The sequence below is a fragment of the Oncorhynchus masou genome, chromosome 7 (genome assembly GCF_036934945.1).
Source record: "Oncorhynchus masou masou isolate Uvic2021 chromosome 7, UVic_Omas_1.1, whole genome shotgun sequence".
NCBI lineage: Eukaryota > Metazoa > Chordata > Actinopteri > Salmoniformes > Salmonidae > Oncorhynchus > Oncorhynchus masou.
In genome coordinates this window covers 8,394,459-8,401,251 of record NC_088218.1, presented here as the reverse complement: position 1 = coordinate 8,401,251, position 6,793 = coordinate 8,394,459, and the positions used below count along the sequence as shown (strand labels likewise).

The following is a 6,793-nucleotide window of genomic DNA, read 5'->3' as shown; positions in this document are numbered from 1 at the left end:
GCACCCCAATGCACCCCGCGACACCCCCGATACACCCCGCGACACCCCGATACACCCTGCCACCCCGATACACCCCGCCGCACCCCGATACACCCCGCCGCACCCTGCCACACACACCAAATGGAAACAAACCGTATAAACCAGGGTTAATTGAAGTTATTCAATTCGGGTGTTAAACTGAAATTCAAATTCAATAATTGAGAACAATGCATTTAAAAAACAAAGATTTTCTAAATAAACTTAAAAGGAGCTATTTGTTTAAAAAGTCTCAGTTCCACCTGTAAGACTACTCTCACCTGTCTCAGTCCTCTATTGCGTCCCAGCGGAGGTTGGTTCAAGAGGTTCTGCTGGCCTGGTTCACTCTGCACACTGGCCACCCTACACAACCCAACCAGACAGACAGAGAGACAGACAGAGAGACACAGAGACAAACAGACAAACATGCAGAGACAGCGAGACAGACAGACATGCAGACATGCAGAGACACAGAGACAGACAGATAGACATGCAGAGACAGACAGACAAAACCAATCAGTACAACACAGAGGTAGTGCTTCTCCTAATGAACTCTCTCTCTCTTTCACTGAGACACATAGGAGAGTCAAGAGGACGTGTGTCTGTCCACTGCTCCTTCCATTCTTCCCATCTCTCCCCACTCACCCAATCACTCCACTGTACACCACACCGACACACCCACCAATCAAGGACACCCAATCACAGCACAAGAATACACCAAAACACAAAGGGGATTATGAGGTCTGGAGTGATCTGTGTTCTTATGTAGACAGCTCGTACCATATTACCAGCACTGAACTAGAACATGAACCTATCTGGTAATGTTAGACTTGTTGATAAGATAAATGATGGATTGCCACTCCAGTACCCCATGCCCCACAGATTGGTATCCTGGAGAGGACGTCCAATTTGAACAGTGAAAAGCCTGAAACAGTATGAAGACCATGATGGCACCGATGGACTGAGCAGGCTGAGACACACTACCACTGGCTCCCCAGCGTCCTCACACCGCCCAGGGACTTAAAGGGTTAAAGAGGCAACAGCGGATGACTTGAGATGGGTGGGTGGATCAGTGTGGTAGCTACGAGGGGGAACAAGAGACTACGTTACATTAGACCTATACGAAGAGGAAGGGTGATAGACCAACGGCGGTTTTGATTGGATGAGATAATGAGTGAGGAAAACGAAGAAGTCGGAGGAGGCCGTCCGACTGGCCCGAGCCTCCCCCAAACTGCACACAGAGAGACGCAGAGAGACACAACACACAGGGGGGCTGTGACTTGACACTGTACCTAGACAGGTTACCCTCTTCCAGTCCTTGAGACTCATCTAGCACATTGGGTTCACTGCAGAGGAGGGGGCAGGAGGGGAAAAGGGGTTTAGGGAGGGAGGAGAGCATGCTGCCCAATGTCCAAGGCCCCTCTTCGTATGGGTCTCCTATAGCCCGGTAGCTGGATCAGCTTGTCAGGAACTTCCCATTGATCTAGGGTCCTGCTTGAATACTCTAAATACGCATCCTTCCTCCCTTACTTGAAGAAACTTGGTAGGAAGGGTGTGTTTAAAGTATTCAAACAAAATCAAATCAATTGTATTTGTCACGGCGCCGAATTCACCTTACAGTGAAATGCTTAATTACAACCCCTAACCAACAATGCAGTTAAGAAAAAATAACTTTTAAAAAGTATGGAAAAAAGTAACAAAAATATTTAAAATAACAATAGCGAGGCTTTATACAGGGGGTACCGGTACAGAGTCAATGTGGAGACTATATACAGGGGTACGGTACAGAGTCAATGTGGAGGCTATATACAGGGGTACCGTACAGAGTCAATGTGGAGGCTATATACAGGGGTACCGGTACAGAGTCAATGTGGAGACTATATACAGGGGGTACCGGTACAGAGTCAATGTGGAGGCTATATACAGGGGGTACTGGTACAGAGTCAATGTGGAGGCTATATACAGGGGGTACCGGTACAGAGTCAATGTGGAGACTATATACAGGGGGTACCGTACAGAGTCAATGTGGAGGCTATATACAGGGGGTACTGGTACAGAGTCAATGTGGAGACTATATACAGGGGTACCGGTACAGAGTCAATGTGGAGACTATATACAGGGGGTGTACCGGTACAGAGTCAATGTGGAGGCTTTATACAGGGGGTACCGGGTACAGAGTCAATGTGGAGACTATATACAGGGGGTACTGGTACAGAGTCAATGTGGAGACTATATACAGGGGGTACCGGTACAGAGTCAATGTGGAGGCTATATACAGGTACTGGTACAGAGTCAATGTGGAGACAATGTACAGAAGTCAATGTGGAGGCTATATACAGGGGGTACCGGTACAGTCAAGTGGAGGCAAGGGGGTGTACAAGAGTCAATGTGGAGGCTATATACAGGGTACCGGCAGAGTCAATGTGTCAATGTGGAGGCTATATACAGGGGGTACCGGTACAGAGTCAATGTGGAGGCTATATACAGGGGGTACCGGTACAGAATCAATGTGGAGGCTATATACAGGGGGTACCGGTACAGAGTCAATGTGTCAATGTGGAGGCTATATACAGGGGGTACTGGTACAGAGTCAATGTGGAGGCTATATACAGGGGGTACCGGTACAGAGTCAATGTGTCGGCTATATACAGGGGGTACCGGTACAGAGTCAATGTGGAGGCTATATACAGGGGGTACCGGTACAAGAGTCAATGTGTCAATGTGGAGGCTATATACAGGGGGTAACGGCACAGAGTCAATGTGTCAATGTGGAGGCTATATACAGGGGGTACCGGTACAGAGTCAATGTGGAGGCTATATACAGGGGTACCGGGGTACAAAGCTATATACAATTTGAAATCAATTACTATATACAGGGGTACCGGTACAAAGTCAATGTGTCAATGTGGAGGCTATATACAGGGGTACGGTACAGAGTCAATGTGTCAATGTGGAGGCTATATACAGGGGGTACCGGTACAGAGTCAATGTGTCAATGTGGAGGCTATATACAGGGGTACCGGTACAGAGTCAATGTGGAGGCTATATACAGGGGTACCGGTACAGAGTCAATGTGTCAATGTGGAGGCTATATACAGGGGTACCGGTACAGAGTCAATGAGTCAATGTGGAGGCTATATACAGGGGGTACCGGGTACAGAGTCAATGTGTCAATGTGGAGGCTATATACAGGGGATACCGGTACAGAGTCAATGTGGAGGCTATATACAGGGGTACCGGTACAGAGTCAATGTGGAGGCTATATACAGGGGTACCGGTACAAAGATGTGTCAATGTGGAGGCTATACAGGGGTACCGGTACAGAGTCAATGTGTCAATGTGGAGGCTATATACAGGGGGGTACCGTGTACAGAGTCAATGTGTCAATGTGGAGGCTTTATACAGGGGGTACCGATACAGAGTCAATGTGGAGACTATATACAGGGTACCGGTGGGGAGTCAATGTGGAGGCTATATACAGGGGGTACCGGTACAGAGTCAATGTGGAGGCTTTATACAGGGGGTACCGGTACAGAGTCAATGTGGAGACTATATACAGGGGTACCGTACAGAATCAATGTGGAGGCTATATACAGGGGGTACCGGTACAGAGTCAATGTGGAGGCTATATCAGGGGGTACTGGAGTCAATGTGGAGGCTATATACAGGGGTACCGGTACAGAGTCAATGTGTCAATGTGGAGGCTATATACAGGGGGTACCGGTACAGAGTCAATGTGTCAATGTGGAGGCTATATACAGGGGGTACCGTACAGAGTCAATGTGGAGGCTATATACAGGGGTACCGGTACAGAATCAATGTGGAGGCTATATGTACCGGTACAGAGTCAATGTGGAGGCTATATACAGGGTACTGGTACAAGTCAATGTGTCAATGTGGAGGCTATATACAGGGGGTACCGGTACAGAGTCAATGTGTCAATGTGGAGGCTATATGGGGGGTACCCGGTACAGAGTCAATGTGTCAATGTGGAGGCTATATACAGGGGGTACCGGTACAGAGTCAATGTGGAGGCTATATACAGGGGTACCGGTACAGAGTCCAATGTGTCAATGTGGAGGCTATATACAGGGTACCGGTACAGAGTCAATGAGTCAATGTGGAGGCTATATACAGGGGTACCGGTACAAAGTCAATGTGTCAATGTGGAGGCTATACAGGGGATACCGGTACAGAGAGTCAATGTGGAGGCTATATACAGGGGTACCGGTACAGAGTCAATGTGGAGGCTATATACAGGGGGTACCGGTACAGAGTCAATGTGTCAATGTGGAGGCTATATACAGGGGTACCGGTACAGAGTCAATGTGTCAATGTGGAGGCTATATACAGGGGTACCGGTACAGAGTCAATGTGTCAATGTGGAGGCTATATACAGGGATACCCCTGGTACAGAGTCAATGGTAATGTGGAGGCTATATACAGGGGGTACCGGTACAGAGTCAATGTGGAGGCTATATACAGGGGTACGGTACAGAGTCAATGTGGAGGCTATATACAGGGGGTACCCGGTACAGAGTCAATGTGTCAATGTGGAGGCTATATACAGGGGGTACCGGTACAGAGTCAATGTGGAGGCTATATACAGGGGTACCGTTACAAAGTCAATGTGTCAATGTGGAGGCTATATACAGGGGGTACCGGTACAGAGTCAATGTGGAGGCTATATACAGGGGGTACCGGTACAGAGTCAATGTGGAGGCTATATACAGGGGGTACCGTACAGAGTCAATGAGTCAATGTGGAGGCTATATAGTCAAGGGGGTACCGGTACAGAGTCAATGTGGAGGCTATATACAGAGGGGTACCGGTACAGAGTCAATGTGGAGGCTATATACAGGGGATACTGGTACAGAGTCAATGTGTCAATGTGGAGGCTATATACAGGGGGTACCGGTACAGAGTCAATGTGGAGGCTATATACAGGGGGTACCGGTACAGAGTCAATGTGGAGGCTATATACAGGGGATACCGGTACAGAGTCAATGTGTCAATGTGGAGGCTTTATACAGGGGATACCGGTACAGAGTCAATGTGGAGGCTATATACAGGGGGTACCGGTACAGAGTCAATGTGGAGGCTATATACAGGGGGTACCGGTACAGAGTCAATGAGTCAATGTGGAGGCTATATACAGGGGGTAACGGTACAGAGTCAATGTGGAGGCTATATACAGGGGTACCGGTACAGAGTCAATGTGGAGGCTATATACAGGGGGTACAGTCAATGTGTCAATGTGGAGGCTATATACAGGGGGCACCGGTACAGATGTGGAGGCTATATACAGGGGGTATCGTTACAGAGTCAATGTGTCAATGTGGAGGCTATATACAGGGGGTACCGGTACAGAGTCAATGTGGAGGCTATATACAGGGGGGGTACAGAGTCAATGTGGAGGCTATATACAGGGGGGTACCGGGTACAGAGTCAATGTGGAGGCTATATACAGGGGGGTACCGGTACAGAGTCAATGTGTCAATGTGGAGGCTATATACAGGGTCACAGAGAGTCAATGTGGAGGCTATATACAGGGGGTACCGGTACAGAGTCAATGTGTCAATGTGGAGGCTATACAGGGGTACGGTACAGAGTCCGGGGGGGTTAGTCAAGGTAATTGAGGTAATATGTACATGTAGAGTTATTAAAGTGACTATGCATAGATAAAACACAGCCAATCTCTCTGCTAAAACTACTATGACTTGTAGCATTCCTCACTTCCTGTCTGTTCATCTAGCATGCTGTTCTCAGAAAAGGGTACACAAATAAACAGAAATAAACAGCTTGAAACAACACAAATAGTATGACTATGATTGTGGCTTCTGAAGTGACGGTGTTTTACATGAACTGAACGTGGTGATGTGTGGACAGTCATAGTGTAATCCAGTGTTGAGCAGTGAGGTGATGTGTGGACAGTCATAGTGTAATCCAGTGTGGCAGTGTGTGTTTGTGGTGTCATAGGGGTAGGGTTTTGTGTGTGTAGGGGTAGGGTTTTGTGTGTAGGGTTGTGTGTATGTATGAGGGATGTGTGTGTGTGTGTGTGTGCATGCAGAGGTGTGTGTGGGGTGTAATCCAGTGTGGTGTGTGTGTGGACAGTGTGTGTGTGTGTGGGTGTGTGTGTGGACAGTCATAGTGTAATCCAGTGTGAGCAGTAGGTGATGTGTGTGACAGGGGTAATGTGTGAGGGTTGTGTGTATGGGACAGGGGTGTGTGTGTGAGCAGTGAGGTGTGTGTGTAGTGTCTAGTGTGTGTGTGTAGGTTTGTGTGTGTAGGGGTAGGGTTTTGTGTGTGTAGGGGTAGGGTTTTGTGTGTAGGGTTGTGTGTATGTAGGGGTGTGTGTGTGTGTGCATGCAGAGGTGTGTGTAGGGGTGTGTGTGTGTGTGTGTGTGTGTGTGTGTGTGTGTGTGTGTGTGTTACCTGTGGCTGGGCAGCATGGTGCTGCGGGTGCTGGGTTCAGGCTGGGCGCTGCCCGTGGCGTGACTAGAGAAGCGTCGCTGGGTGATGAGCCTGGGCAGGAAGACCTCATGTTCACTCACCACACTGGGAATACTGATAGAGTCATCTAGAGGGAGAGAGAGGTGGGGAGGGAGGGAGGGAGAGAGACAGGTAGGGGAGGAGGTGGGAAAGAGAGACAGGTAGGGGAGGAGGTAGGGACAGTGAGAGAGGGAGGGGAGGGAGAGATGTGAGAGAGGTAGGGACAGAGTGTGAGGTAGGGACAGAGAGGTAGGGGAGGAGGTAGGGAAAGAAGAGTGTAGGGGAG

The 6,793-nt window shown here is 48.8% G+C and overlaps 1 long non-coding RNA gene across 1 annotated transcript; it reads right to left on the bottom strand.

The window, feature by feature from the left end:
• Positions 1–296: 296 nt before the first annotated feature.
• On the bottom strand, positions 297–6,589 carry LOC135543160 (uncharacterized). Its single transcript, XR_010456182.1, has 3 exons — positions 6,451–6,589; positions 1,308–1,361; positions 297–378 (listed from the first exon to the last, which is right to left on the bottom strand). It is a non-coding gene; the product is annotated as an uncharacterized LOC135543160 (long non-coding RNA).
• Positions 6,590–6,793: the final 204 nt, after the last annotated feature.